Here is a 16,892-nt window from a genome sequence, read left to right as displayed (position 1 = left end):
TGTCGGATTCGAGACATCAGTTCAACTAATATGTCTGCCTAATGTCACACAAATACAGAACTGCATCGCAGCTTTTCCCTTTACTACTGATACGTCTTCGCAATGATACCTCTGTTTAGTGTGTGTTGATGACACAAGTTGTGCAACGGCGGTCTACATTTACAGAACAGCGAGGCCTGTAGCCGACCTCGTCTGTTTCTCCCACAAAATGGCTGAGGACGCAATCTACTGGCAGCTACTGGTCAACTTAAGCTTAGTGGCAAGAATCAGAACAGTCCAGCTTTGATACGGTCGTATGCTTCAGTAAAGTATTGTATCTTTCTTTAAGACACAAGGTATACAAAGATTTATTTCCGCATGAAATTGCAACGTGGTGAGTTGGTTAAGACAAAGTCTCGAAATCAGTATGTGCTATGATAATTTCACTTTTTCCCGGATTTAGCTACTCCACGTTTCCATAAATCGCTCAACACTATCCTCGTCGTAGTTGCGTTAATAATGAGCCAACCGGTTTCAATCTCGCTCGGCCCACAATTCGAAATCGCACTGCGTGTATAACGCCATCGTCGTAAACTGAAAGCCAGCTTCTTATCCTACACGTTTGCCTCGAGCTTACGACACCGATGGACAGATGAGAGTCTGGCCAGCAGTAGAGCTCGACCAGCTGCGACTCTACAAGGCTGTCATCTATAATCGGTGCATCCCAACTCCTTTTAGACCGGAATGTGTCACGGTAGTGGCATTCCGAACTCCTGGCAATTTTACAACTGAAGCTTACTGTATCTCAACAGTAGTATTGAGTTCGATCTGAAGTTTACCTTAACAGCTTGTAACCAATGGACTTTAGTATTACAGAATTGTAATAAAATGAATCCCTTGTACAGTCCTTCATGTAAACTTGATTTTCGACTGCATTTTGCTGTCATGTAGGAATGTCTGGAGCGTGAGACATTCCAAATAAATAAACAAATTTCGCAGAGAGGGTGATTCTGCAATGCATGCAGTCAGACGTGTAATTGGCTTTTCTCCGCTGTAACTATTCCTACTAACTGTTCATGGTAGTAATGCTACTGACTTACCTCAGTACGGCCCTCCTGCGGAGCATCGAACAACTCTGTCTCTGGTTTCTGCGCTAAAATTTCAGGTTGAGAACTCAGTTCGGAAGTGTCGTTCTCAAAACTTGGAATCTCTTCAGCCATCTCTTCTTCACCGAAGTCCCAAGTAAAACTGACCTGTGGGAGGTTCGAGTTTATCATTAGTGACTGAGCTATAATAGCATGTGTCTAAAGGACAGAAATCTTTAGACGTCTGTCTCAGCATTCATAAAGGGATTACATTTTAAGTAACTAAGGCTTAACTGTAGGCTGTAATAAACGTGAAATACAGTGTTTTAATGTATGTTAAAATTGTGAAGATATGGGCACGTTATAAAAAAAGAATCAGACCATCGCGTATACAGTGGGATAGGGCGTGTCATGACGTAAAATGATTGGACCATGCAAAAAGTGATCCCAAGAAAGACTATGATGATCTAAAAACAGGACGCATCCTTTTATAGCCGTATGATATGTAACGTCTTCGATGGTTTTTGGTGGTTACTACGTGCGATCTTACAGTAACTGTGCCTGTAGATTTAAAAAAGGAAGATTACTAAGGAAAATATAAATATATTTTGATATTGCTACATTGTATCTTTCGACAGATTGAAATACTACGCCTGATTAACAATAATTCATGTAGAGTTATTTACTATATATTTATCAGTGTCTCGATATATTGTTTTTTACACATTTTAAATTGATACTCCTTTCACACTGTCCTTCTATATTATAAGATGATGCATAATTCCTCCGAACATATTAATATTGTATTCTTTGATTAATTTACAACAATTATACTAAAGCCACGTCACCCTATGTGTATTGTTCTTCATCTTCCTTCTTCTTCAGTTTCATAGCCTAGCATTCCTTTCAACATTTCTATTCTTGCATGCAACCTTAGTTTTACCCAAGGGCCTTGTAACAAGTTGAGGATAATATTATTGGTCTGTAGTAGAGTGAATGTCTCTCCCTGCTCTTCTTGTAAATTTGAGTGTCAGCTGCGGTCTCTCATGCTCTGAAAGCACGTATGGAGCTTGAGCGATTCCCAATAATACACTGAAGCACCAAAGAAAGTGCTATAGGCATGAGTTTTGAAATACAGAGATATGTAAACAGGCACAATACACCGCTGGAGTCCGCAACGCCTGTATAAGACAATAACTGTCTGGCGCTGTTGTTAGATTGGTTACTGCTGCTACAATGGCAGGTTATCAAGATTTAACTTAGTTTGAATGTGGTGTTATAGTCGGCAAACGAGTGATAGGACACGGCATCTCCGAAGTAGCGATGAAGTGGGGATTTTCTAGTACGATCATTTCATGAGTGTACCGTGAATATCAGGAGTCCGGTAATATATCAAATCCCAGACATGGATGTGGCCGGGAAAACATCATGCAAGAACGAGAACTACAATGACTGAAGAGAATCTTCCAACGTGACAGAAGAGCAACCTCTCCGCAAATTAATGAAGATTTCAATGTTGAGCCATCAACAAGTGTCAGAGTGCTAACGGTTCAACGAAACATCATCGATATGGGCTTTCGGAGCCGAAGGCCCCTTGTATATTCTTGGTGAGTGCACTACAGAAAACTTTAAGCCTCGCCTGGGCCCGTCAACACCGACAATGGACTGTTGACGAGTGGAAACATGTTTCCTGGAAGGACGAGTCTCTATTTTTAAACTGTATCGGGCGGATGGACGTGTACGGGTATGGTGACAACCTCATGAATCCATGGACCCTGCATGTCAGCAGGGGACTGGCGGAGGCTCAGTAATGGTGTGAGGCGTGTGCAGCTGGAGGCAGACATGAACATTATTGAGACTTACAGTGTCTTGTTCAGAAGAGGTATCCATCCCCTCGAACTCTTGCGGATTTATATACAGGCCTGCAGGATTCATGCTGTCAGTTCCCTCCAACACTAGTCGTTACTCGAGTCCGTGCCACGTTGTGTTGCGGTACTCTGGGTGCTTTGCAGGGGCCCTACATGATATCAGGCAGGTGTACCAATTTCTTTGACTTTTCAGTGAATTACCTGGCAGAGTGCCGGATTCCGCAGTGCATACATCAGAAATACTATCTGTGCATTCTTCCCTCTCACGCTGTCTGTCCGTTCCCTCCTGCTTATTGATCATGGTAGTAATAATATTGACTTACATCAATGGGATTCTCCTGTTTCTTCTCTCGTCTCTTCCAGCGGTTGCGAGGTTCTACAGGAAGCTTGAAATCGTGGGAAACAGACGGAGGAATTTCTTCGTCCACATTTATCACCTTGAAGCGCCCAAATATACGAACCTGGGGAAGTTTTATTTTTACCATCACTAATTTAGACAAGACGTCATGTATACAGCAGATATAAAGGTTTAGATATCTTAATTGTAATAATTACACAGACTATATATTCAATAAGTAGCCCGTAATTGTTGTGCTAAAAGAATTTTGGGACGGTGCTATTGATGTGTGCTGAAAGTTAAGATATCGAATAAGGTAGAGAACTAAGAGATACAAGGGGAAAAGACAAAGGAAGATAGTTATGGAGCACACTTAGTAAATTATGTGTAGTTTGTTGCTACTAGTGCTAAGGCATCAACAAACAGTTAACTTATGACACAACACCAAATAAATTTGAAGTGCCAGTACACAATTAAATACGCAGGGAATTGCAAGTGAGAGTGCTTACTAACGAAAATGTAAATTAATGTTTATAACTATCTTTGTTATCACACTAGTTTTTCTTAGCTTATTCTTACCATCGTCATTTGAATTTATGTTTTGTGTTCCTTGACACTGCCTAATCAACCTCGAATTTCGATTCTGGAACATTACAGGGGGTCTCTATGACAGCACTGTTGTCTTTTGTTTAGAATCCCCACGCTCTAATACCTTCTCTAACACGTCTGTGTTCTCTGTTCCGGTTATTTTTGTTTTCTTATCAACTATTCTTCAAGTTTCTAAACTTTCTCTTGCGTGAGCTCTTTGTAATCGTCACAGGCACTGGAACTGTAACATACGTTATATCGTTGTGCCCTTGTGTACATTTTTCTACAGTGGATACGTACTAATTCCTGAAATTACTGCACACAAATTAAAGTCATCTTTCCTCTTCTTTTTAAACTGATGGTATACGCTTTTACGTATGTACGGAAGTGCTTAGTTTTATGCACAGGTATCCAAACTAACACTCCCTATGGCCGTATCTTGCCTACTGGAGACTGAGGTAGCACGTCGAAAGCTCTTGCCAGATTTTGGTGCACTGAGTCACCGTTAACCTTCGTTTCTCATTTGGTGAATGTGGAGGGCGGAAGAACACTATTGCGTGTGAGACGAGTGATATATTCCGAAACCCTGACAGTTTTACAGACGAAGCTTAGTGCACAAGTACTATTGCTCCTTTGCACCTTAGAATTACCTTATGTTCTTGTAACCAGTGCACGATACTAAATTGGATTGTAGTCAAATGCTATTCTTATTTAGTCCTTCACGTACAAAAGAAAGAGTTATCCGGCAGGGTAACAGATTCAGCAAAGCATACAATTTGCTACTTTATTTGGTCACTCTTCGCTCTCGTTCTTTCTTACCCTTTCTTCGAGTTTACTTCACACGGTTGCAGTGATATTGACTTACCTCTGCATAGCCGTCCTTCAGCGTACAGTCCACACTATTATCTCCATTCCTGATGTGACTGGCTGATTCTGGGGTCCATTGGCAGGGAAATATCTCAAAAACAGAAGGCACTTGTGACACCCTCCTCTTTTTCAAGCGGCCATAAACCTGGAAGAGTGAGTTGCATATTTTTCTAACAGATGCGAATATTCTAAACACTTGACTTACAATACTGAAACAGATTATATACAACATATGCAGTCCATAGCTGTACCGTTTAAGAGATGTGAAGTACGGTTATAAATTAAGACACCAAATAGGGCAGAGAACTAAGAGCTACAAGAATGAAAACGTGAGGTAAGATTTTAATGGAAAACACTAGACAAAACTGTGGCACAGTAGTATGGCTACTGCTAAGGCGCTTTAAAGGAGAAAAATTGTATGTACAATGAAGGTTTAGAACATGTGAAGCAAATGTGGATAGATATATACAGTAAACACGTAGTGAAGTATGAAGGCCGGAATATGCCGGACTGGAACTCGAGTACGAGACCTTTGCCTTTCTGTGAAGTTTGGAAGTCGGGAAATGAGGCACTGGTGGAAGTACACTTGTGAGGACAGGTTGTGTGTCGTTCTTGGTTAGTATAGTCGATGGAGCGCGTGCCCGCAAAAGGCAAATTCATTCTGCTGCTATCGTCCCACTGTGATCTCTATACTACTGACGAATGAGACGAATTTGAAAATTCGTTAAGAACATAAAGGCTGGAAGCCTCTCTGGTTCAGAATAAGCCTGCTACATCAAATATCATTTAAGGAACACACATCTGTGTACAGCCGGCCGGTGTGGCCGAGCGGTTCTAGGCGCTTCAGTCTGGAACCGCGCGACCGCGATGGTCGCAGGTTCGAATCCTGCCTCTGGCATGGATGTGTATGATGTCCTTAAGTTAGTTAGGTTTAAGTAGTTCTAAGTCTAGGGGACTGATGGTTAAGATCATGATGGTTAAGATCATGATGTCAGAAATAGGAAACATGTGACATTCATCGCAGTAACACGCTGGGAAGAGTATTGACGACGTAAATAACTGTAGACGTTTTACAATCTACTCTGCACCTATTTTAATACCGCGTAGTCTGCGATTGTGTGACATGTCTGGGTTACATCCACTAGTGGAAATGAACTTATCGATTAAAGGTATAAAGTTTTCCTAAATATTTGAACCATTCATCAACTGCTACTCCTGAATATTCTCAAAATGAACGATGTTTAATCCTACTAGGCATGTTTTTACGGTTTGGCCCACAAATCTGTAACAACATCGACTGAATGTAATTTTCGGTTGCCTTCATGCGTACTTCACTTTACTATTTATTAAAGACAGGATGCTGCTGTCCGCAGCGTTGCGACTGATTGCCACATTACGTATAGAAATTGCCTCCTAGTAGGAAGAACGTAAGTACGCGGTCTTCTTTTCTCAAACCGTTAATGACTGCATGGTTGACTGAAGGAAATTGTAATGTAATATACAGACATCGTATAAACACAGACTGTGTGATGGTTGTAATAATTAGTCTCTCCCTCCGCATGCACAACAAAATGCGAACATAGAAAACATGGGCAATATGTAACATATGGAAGTTTTGGTCGGTCCGGGATGCGTACGTGTATAGCCGAAATGTTTTCTTCAGTTCAGTTTACTAGCTTAATTCCTACCATTAGTGTTGTTTCCGTTGTCACCAGTTATTATGAGTTCTTATATAAGAGGGTACAGCTATGACGCTGATACGAAGATCATAGGAAAGTGAGCGGCCAGTGTTATGGGGGTGATGGATACGAAGACGTGTGTGGGCAATAGGGTTACTTGCCTCGATCCACATTTATTTCACAGTCGCTGAAAATGCACTTATAAAACGGTGGGGTCAGTGTGCACTGTAGGAGGAGCTGTCGTTTGGTCATGGCTTGTTTATGACGAGTAGCTGAGAGAGTTTAGCCGAGTCCAGAAGCTGATACAGTGAGATTCTGTATGGTGTTGTATCAGTAACTATATTAACTGTAATGTAACCGGTCGTTGGCTTCATTGTGGAATTTTTCATACACCTTAGAGTTGCTCAGTGCTCACCTTCTCCATGTCCACATTTCTGTAATCATAGACTTCCGTCAAATGTGCTTTCTTTGATTTGTCCCCCAAATCACGTGTCTTCTTCCTGCAGGGAAGACACAGACAGCACAAAATGCTGTAAAGCACCTGCGAAGACAAAAGAACATTAGAACACGTGTGATCCAGAGTTTATGTATTCAGACAGAAAAATGACACCGCCTCAAACTCTTGCTGCAGAGCAGTCAGTAAGTTACGAATTTTTTGTGGACTACCTCTCACGTGGACTTGACCCATTCGTCAATTTGTTTGAAAAACACCCTAAAACTATAAAATATCACATGAAGAGTGCCGGAAACTCACAGACTATCCCCCTGCCTCCTCTATCCCAGGAAAGAACGACATGTCACGAAGCAGGCACGCAAGTAACCTTCACGACGATCACGAAGAATGGCAGCCACTATCAGTACACGCGTAACACCAGCAGTGTCACATTAACAACCGAGGTACTCTTCCCCACCAAAGTAGAGGTACACATGAGAGATTTAAGAAATGGAATTGTATGTGCTATCACCTATCACGGTTATCGGGGTCGTTCAGTGGAGCGTTCGGTCAGCCAAAGAAAGTCAAGAAAGTCTTCCGAGAGATTTCCTATCCAATTATATCTGCAGCTTGCGTTTCCGAAACCTTTTTGGCACAAGACAGACGCATCATTTCTAGAGAGTTCTTTATTATCAGGTCGAGCAGACCAGAGTGGAAAGGCGGTGTCCCTGTCCTGCTGTGGGAAGAAGATACTTTTTCGGAAGCACAGATCAGTTCCCGTACTATAAGACTGTAGATACCAGAGGCACAGATATAATTACGTTTTGTATCATTCACCCTGTTATCGGTACGTTTCTCCCCGTAAAGCAATGTAAGCGAAGTGGAGTGGAATGCGTTGTTGGTAAAAGTTGAACAACCTCTGGTGCTCTGTGGGGATCTCAACGCTAACATCGCAAGATAGGTAAATTCGTTTCAGAGAAAAAGCTCCTATCGGAGCACAAAATTCGAATATTCTCCTGTTTGAAATGACTCTGACTGAATTATGGTCCACCAGCTGCCTCATTATAGTTCCCTCAGCACCTTTAAAATTTTCCCAAATGTTTTTGCACGCGAACATATTCGCACTCTATTTAACCCGCAACTCATCTCTCATTCCGACAAACTCCCCTCACAGTAACCCACACCCCTACTACTACTGTATCCCCTCACTGTCATTGTCTCCCTCTTGCTCTCTCTTACTGCTACTATTTCATTCACCCCTTCAAACTGCCGCCGTCTTCTCACTGTCTCTATCTCTCTCGACCTAGATGTCACTGTCATAGACGCTGTCTCTCTTTATCACTGGCTTTCACTCACTTCCAACTGCACCTTCCCTTTACTCCTGTATCACTAGCACAGTCTCCTTCACTCATTTCCTAGCACTGTCAACTACGATCCTATGCCACTGTTTCACTCTCTTTCTCTCACATTACTAATGTCTCCTTCTATCTTTCTATGCCACAACCATCTTTTACTATCTTCCAGTATATCTGTGTCTTTCCCGCTGCCGCTTTAACATTCTCTCTCTGCATAAAGAAGCGCACGAATTTGCTTGCATGCCAAAATTTTTTAGAAAGTTTTATAGGTGCTGAGGAAAGTAAGATGATGCAGCTGGTACTCCACTTTTCTGTCAGTCTTTTAAACAAAAGCGTGTTCGCCGTTTTCGTCCTCCGGTAGGAGCATTTTTCCGCTACTTCCCCACTTTTGCCAGCCACAGTAGGGCAAGTCACTCTTATGGAGAGAACTTTATGGGTCAGTAAAATTTTGATACATTACTTATATGAAACTGAAATATTGCGCGACTAATTTTACACCTCACAGAGGATTTAACGCGCACAAAACTTTCCCTGTGCTTCAGTACTACAACGTGGGCTTCCCTGAACTCTTCTGATGTTTGTGAAGACACTTTACAACTTGAAACTTCCTGGCAGATTAAAACTATGTGCCCGGCCTAGACTCGAAATCTGGACCTTTGCCTTTCGCGGACAAGTGCTCTACCATCTGAGCTACCGAAGCACGACTCACGCCCGGTCCTCACAGCTTTACTTCTTCCAGTATCTCGTCTCCTACCTTCCAAACTTTACAGAAGCTCTCCTGCGAACTTTACAACTTGTTCATCGGTGCTATGCCACTTCATAAACTACGTTTTCGGCTCACAACATATTACGCTTCTTCGTTACACGCTAACACCCCTGTGATATCACGGAATATGGAATCTTCACAAATGATTGCGTAGCATTGGCTAGCTCGTAAATAATATAAGATCTGCATATCTTGAAAAGACAACCTGCAATGCTGGAAGACAGATACTACAACTGACAGGTTGTAAAAATAAAAAAAAAGATCGGGAACCTCTGAAACAAATAATTATTGTGAAACGTTGAATAGTGTTGTTAAGCTGTCCCATGTGTTGAATACATTATGAAATCTCAGAAATCGCAAATGGAGCCCGGACCAAATGTTTGTCTTACGACTGCAGTCCCGTTATTCCACCAGTAGCCATAGAATCTGGCCATATCCTGTGACCAACTTTTCAGCTAAAAGAGCTGAAGAAAATGCTGAGGTCCTCGACGAACTCTGTCCTTGGAGTGGATCATGTTCACTATCCTTCGCTGTGTAATTCGCCAAATAGTGCGTTGCCAAAGTCTCCACGAACTTTCAACGGTATTTGGATGACACTCTTCTCCTCACTGAACAGTTCAAATAATTATTCCAGCTCCGTGACCTAAAGCAATGGCCGAAAGTACAACGTCGTCTTGAGCCAGAAGGACCCTTGGATAGATTATTAAGACCTACTCAGAGTGGTAGCTGCGATAGAAGTATTTGCTTTCAGAAAACCAGGTGGGGTTTCCGAAGGGTAACGGAAACTATACGTTCTTCGTATTATACATTTTGAAAATTTTAGAACGTTCAACACTAGGCAACATTTTTGCATTAGCGTTTATCGACGTAAAAGTGCGCACGACAATGTTTAAATTTCACTTCTACTAAAACAATTAAGCGATATGTGTATTCCAGAGACGTTTTTGTTTGGCATTCAAACCTTCCTAAGATACAGTGCTCTGACTGCAGAACAAATTGCTCCTACAACCTAGAGAGGACTGCCTCAGTGCTCCATGCCCAGCCCTTATATGTTTTAAAAGTACACACGAGATACGGACCACGGACAACGTCATTTCACCCGGCACTGAAACTCTCCGGGTTGCAGATGATTTATACCTTTCTCCTATACACCACGATCTTGAAGCCTATTCAGCGTCTTGAATCCTGTACGGCATGATCTTGAATATCTTTGTATGGCTTTAGACAGAATATTTTACGCATTAACACGCTGTTTTGATGTCAGCGACGTAACAGTTTCTACTCAGAAATATTCCATAGTTCTCTTCAACCGCAGATGGTTGCGATGGTGTAAGTGACCCATTTTATAGCAGAGTCTCTCCTTCCCATAGGGGACTGAAGCCTGTGGTGTTTGGAACGCGCTTCAAATGGGGTGATCACATATCTCTTGTAATCAGGAAACAGCATGAACATGGTGATATCTGTAGCTGTAATTTGGTAGCGTGTGGAGCCCATCATTCTCTTGAACATGCCCTAGGACTTCCCCCGCTCAATCATCGATTATGGATACTTCTTATACCACAACGCTACCAAAGGTCCACCTCAAAAACTTGAAGCAGTACATTTCGATTGCCAGCGCCTTTGCCTTGGAACAATGCGATCAACTTCGACAGATGCATTACCAGTAGAAACGCTTGAATCTCCGCTGTATAAACTACTTTGTCGCCTCACACCACGTTACACATGCATATCTTGCTTATTAAGGGTAATTTTCGACCTTCGTCTCACGGAAACGGATAAAGATATGAAAAGAACTTTCAAGGTTACCGGGGCTCGGTATTTTAGGAGTATATCGTAGGAAATCCAGTCATATGCTATTAAAATCTACATCTACATCTACATCTATACTCCGCGAGCCACCTTACGGTGTGTGGCGGAGGGTACTTATTGTACCACTATCTGATCCCCCCCTTCCCTGTTCCATTCACGAATTGTGCGTGGGAAGAACGACTGCTTGTAAGTCTCCGTATTTGCTCTAATTTCTCGGATCTTTGCGTTGTGATCATTACGCGAGATATATGTGGGCGGTAGTAATATGTTGCCCATCTCTTCCCGGAATGTGCTCTCTCGTAATTTCGATAATAAACCTCTCCGTATTGCGTAACGCCTTTCTTGAAGTGTCCGCCACTGGAGCTTGTTCAGCATCTCCGTAACGCTCTCGCGCTGACTAAATGTCCCCATGACGAATCGCGCTGCTTTTCGCTGGATCATGTCTATCTCTTCTATTAATCCAACCTGGTAAGGGTCCCATACTGATGAGCAATACTCAAGAATCGGACGAACAAGCGTTTTGTAAGCTACTTCTTTCGTCGATGAGTCACATTTTCTTAGAATTCTTCCTATGAATCTCAACCTGGCGCCTGCTTTTCCCACTATTTGTTTTATGTGATCATTCCACTTCAGATCGCTCCGGATAGTAACTCCTAAGTATTTTACGGTCGTTACCGCTTCCAATGATTTACCACCTATGGCATAATCGTACTGGAATGGATTTCTGCCCCTATGTATGCGCATTATATATCCGTCTTGGAATCCGCGGCTCGCTTTTGGTAGAAAGAATACATGAAAGAACACTTTTTGGTGGTTTTCTGACAACAGCTCATAAATTAATGGTGCCTCCACAAGCTTCTTAAGACACACCGTACACCATATCAAAAGCAAAAGGCACCAAACGATTGCGCCCGTTTGCCACAGCAAGAGATAGTGTGAAATATTCGTATTTTGAGCCCGCACTGTGGGACAGTGACACTAAGACGATGCACCTTTTGGATATACAATATAAAAGAACATAGCACTTAATGAACAAATCTGCCGTCAACTGCCATGTTCTTCTACACTCCTGGAAATTGAAATAAGAACACCGTGAATTCATTGTCCCAGGAAGGGGAAACTTTATTGACACATTCCTGGGGTCAGATACATCACATGATCACACTGACAGAACCACAGGCACATAGACACAGGCAACAGAGCATGCACAATGTCGGCACTAGTACAGTGTATATCCACCTTTAGCAGCAATGCAGGCTGCTATTCTCCCATGGAGACGATCGTAGAGATGCTGGATGTAGTCCTGTGGAACGGCTTGCCATGCCAATTCCACCTGGCGCCTCAGTTGGACCAGCGTTCGTGCTGGACGTGCAGACCGCGTGAGACGACGCTTCATCCAATCCCAAACATGCTCAATGGGGGACAGATCCGGAGATCTTGCTGGCCAGGGTAGTTGACTTACACCTTCTAGAGCACGTTGGGTGGCACGGGATACATGCGGACGTGCATTCTCCTGTTGGAACAGCAAGGTCCCTTGCCGGTCTAGGAATGGTAGAACGATGGGTTCGATGACGGTTTGGATGTACCGTGCACTATTCAGTGTCCCCTCGACGATCACCAGTGGTGTACGGCCAGTGTAGGAGATCGCTCCCCACACCATGATGCCGGGTGTTGGCCCTGTGTGCCTCGGTCGTATGCAGTCCTGATTGTGGCGCTCACCTGCATGGCGCCAAACACGCATACGACCATCATTGGCACCAAGGCAGAAGCGACTCTCATCGCTGAAGACGACACGTCTCCATTCGTCCCTCCATTCACGCCTGTCGCGACGCCACTGGAGGCGGGCTGCACGATGTTGGGGCGTGAGCGGAAGACGGCCTAACGGTGTGCGGGACCGTAGCCCAGCTTCATGGAGACGGTTGCGAATGATCCTCGCCGATACCCCAGGAGCAACAGTGTCCCTAATTTGCTGGGAAGTGGCGGTGCGGTCCCCTACGGCACTGCGTAGGATCCTACGGTCTTGGCGTGCATCCGTGCGTCGCTGCGGTCCGGTCCCAGGTCGACGGGCACGTGCACCTTCCGCCGACCACTGGCGACAACATCGATGTACTGTGGAGACCTCACGCCCCACGTGTTGAGCAATTCGGCGGTACGTGCACCCGGCCTCCCGCATGCCCACTATACGCCCTCGCTCAAAGTCCGTCAACTGCACATACGGTTCACGTCCACGCTGTCGCGGCATGCTACCAGTGTTAAAGACTGCGATGGAGCTCCGTATGCCACGGCAAACTGGCTGACATTGACGGCGGCGGTGCACAAATGCTGCGCAGCTAGCGCCATTCGACGGCCAACACCGCGGTTCCTGGTGTGTCCGCTGTGCCGTGCGTGTGATCATTGCTTGTACAGCCCTCTCGCAGTGTCCGGAGCAAGTATGGTGGGTCTGACACACCGGTGTCAATGTGTTCTTTTTTCCATTTCCAGGAGTGTATATTGATCCCAACTTGAATTTGTAATATCTACTATTATTACATGGGTCTTCACGACTTTAATATTTGCATCGAAGGTGGTCACTCAGTGACTAAAATCGACTTTCTGTAATAAATGCTTTCAAACCCTTTACGACCGATACTGCCGATTTTGTTGTTTACATATTGTCAATTGTCAACCATGGCTGTCCTCTCTTGATATCTCTTCCCCATAGGGTTTCTCCTTAATATGGCGTGACGCATTACGATCAGATCATTTCCTTAATGTTCTGATGACAAACCGACAGCAAGAACGTGGAATTCTGTCCTAACTATCTTCAGCAGACAACCTCACTGCTAGGAGACGGATGCGAAACTAACGGGTTGTAAAAAATAATTAAAATCGTCTTGTCCAGAATTGTGAAACAATGAATAGAGATATTAAGATACCTGATGTGTGGAGTACAACGAGGAAACTCAGAAATCGTAACTGGAACCCAGACCAGAGGGAATTCGTTAGATTTTGTGCTTGACAACCAACTACTTCGCGAGAAGATGTATTGGCCTAGAGAGACAGCAGTCCAACAGTAGGTTACTCACCCTCCTACTGGATGTAAGAGAAATTCTTCCGCATATAAGACCGAAATCGTATATGTAGCGTCTTTATTCCTTACTAGTTCAAGCATTAGATCCGGTGCGCAACACCTGCGGTTGAATTCAATCTTATATCTACAATGGCCCATATGTTATTCCATTCCTACATCTGTTCGTAAACCTCGAAATTCGCTACTACGGTTTTACGAAAAATTGTTTTGGCACAATCAGCTCAACTGTCTTATTCAACGAACATTGTTCATGTTTATACTGGTGGCTTGTGCTTTCAATAGATTTCAGCAGTACGACGTGTATTTCTTGTCCAGAGGCTGAAATATTCCAAGCAATTACGTCTCCCATGACATTTCCAAATTTCTACAGCACAAGCTATAGCGATTCGAGAGACTCTCAAATCTGGTCGTCCCGCGGGGCTCCAGAACGTTCAGTAGTGTAACAATCCAAATGTGTTTGTATACCAATGTGTTCAGCACTGACTATGGATCAGTAAAATGAATATTCGGGTATTGCAAATAGGCGAAGAGGTACGAGAATTTTCTTTCCATGGGACCGAGGTCACTTGGGAGTCGTTTACAATGACTAGGACGAACACATGGCGAACGAGGGCGGTGTTTCTAGCCCTGTAATTAATGTCATATACCGTCCTCAGATTTCAAGTTGCAGAAGACGAAACTGGTCAAGGAAAAATGGGTAGAAGATTGGGGCGTTTTAGTCTACCATAGAAGTCAATACTACACTCCAATACAAGCACCTATTAGAAGGTCCAGCAGGTTTCTAAAATTCCAGGAGAGGAGGAGGCTGGTAACTGTTTTTCTACAGATACATCGAAAACGCAGTGAAACTATTTCCTGCAAGATCTTGAAAGTCTCCCTTCCGTCAAGTGCAACTGTTTCATTGTATCATGAAGATTCTGAAATATCCTTCGCAGTCCTCACGAAGCACATACTCTGTATCCAAATTTTATTTGTTTTGGTCTAGGTCAGCTAATAAACTGAACTTGTTGTGCCTGATTGTAGGTTTTACTTTCCACCATGTGTTTTCTGTTCATCACTTGGTTCCGTTTCTGTAATCTCCCAATAAGTTTCAGTATCTGATTCCAGAAAGCTGTTTATCGCAGTGATAGCTTGGTTTGGATAAAGAAAGGTAATTTGAGGTTGTATATGTGTATATATTCCGCTATAGAATAAGAGATCATTCATTTGCTGAAAGCAATGTAAAGATAAACTTTTTCGATGTACGAGAGCGTGCTGAAAAGTAAAGCCTCCATACTTTTTTATTCTTTTCTCAATATCGGTTGAGGTATTACATGTCATGCAAATTACTCGGTTGTATTTTCCGCTTCACAGACGCAAGTTGAAATATGCTCCGAGTTTTAGCGTGTAACATGTGTGTGTGTGTAACGCAACTATGTCGTTGCGTGGGAAACAGAATAGCAGAAAACAGAAAATACGAATTCGGACAGTTCGTCTGCACATGGAGCACAGACGACTGCTGCAACACCTGGAACAATCCTCTGTTGTGTTCACTGTCATCGATCATCACCCATACATTCCCGACTAGGTCCCTTCTGTTTTCCACCCGTTTCCAGAACTTTAAGATTACCTTCGAGAACTTCGCTTTGATAATAATGAAAGGGTGCAAGTAGAGGTGATGCAGGCATGAAGATAAAGGTGTAGAATGTTAATAACGTATGCTTTATTTAAAAAGCCTTAAAAATTTCACTTAAAAATTTCGGATTCATTAGTATTGAGCAAGACGTCGTAGCACAGGGTACACATTTGGCAACGACATATACATTCACATTCACAGCAGATAATACAAGGCGCAGAAGAGAGTGAGGAAGAAGAGGTGACATGTGATGACAAAAGCGATACATTTCGAATGAGGAAATGCTCTAGAAAACCAAACCCTGAGCCAACACTTACAGGAAAGATGCTCCATGGCATGTGTCGTGTCCAACGAGATATTGAATACAACCGAGAGAAGTCGATTCAAATGTGCGTTGCTGGATGTAAGGGTTTCATGTTATGCAGTGAACTAAATATATTTGTCTCACAGGGACAAGGAACTGTTTGCAATTCCATAAAAATAGCAGAATAGCGCCATATACGCAGCTACTTCAGAGAGTAACACACGTTGTCCCACGTTAAGATCACTGCGCAACTGGACTGGCGCTTTATCAGAATAGAGTACATGTCCTAAACCTCCTGCAGACACAGCTACACTGCGGTACGGATAATAACTGCGTCACACTTCGAAAGTGAAATGGAACGGCGACTGGAAAGCTGCTACATAGTTGAGCTGCGCGAGGCAGTCCGATTCGTGTGGGCAAAACATCTAAATTGCACACAAACTGACCGTGAATTCTGACTGTGTGTGTACAAAATACAGTGACGCGTCCGGCTGTATTTAAATGGTGTCATCAATTTAACGAATGCTGAACGGCCGTGTATGATGCTGATAGGAAAGGAAGGCCATGGATATGGACTTCGACTACAGACGACAATGTCCAGATCATCGAGGAATTGATTCAAAGAAGTCGCGGTTTCCCGCGATGAAGACAAACACTTAGTAGTTCTGGAAATGCTCCATGACCAAGTAGCGGATTTCTGTCGTCGAGTAATTGAAGAACTGATAGAAGGCTCCGAGGCCTATTTACAGAGATTTGGTAACTATGTTGCTAAACTGACTCATGTATCTGTGTCAGTTTGAAGTGTAGGAGAGCATTCAATAAAAGTTACTTGGCCTATGATGAGAATCCCTAACTTGCAATTTGAGGGCGCCTCGTACGTAAAATTTTCTTCAAATTCAAATGGCTCTGAGCACTATGGAACTTAACATCTGACGTCATCAGTCCCCTAGAAATTACAACTACATAAACCTAACGAAACTAAGGACATCACACACATCCATGCCCGAGGAATGACCGTAGCAGACGCGCGGTTCTGGACTGAAGCGCCTACAACCGTTCGGCCACCACGTCCGGCTAAAATTTTCATATTGTATCTTCAGATATAATAATAAACTAATAATTTGTTGTGCTTGCACA

This window comes from Schistocerca piceifrons, chromosome 2 (genome assembly GCF_021461385.2).
Source record: "Schistocerca piceifrons isolate TAMUIC-IGC-003096 chromosome 2, iqSchPice1.1, whole genome shotgun sequence".
Classification (NCBI taxonomy): Eukaryota; Metazoa; Arthropoda; class Insecta; order Orthoptera; family Acrididae; genus Schistocerca; species Schistocerca piceifrons.
Note: the sequence above shows the minus strand (reverse complement) of the source record.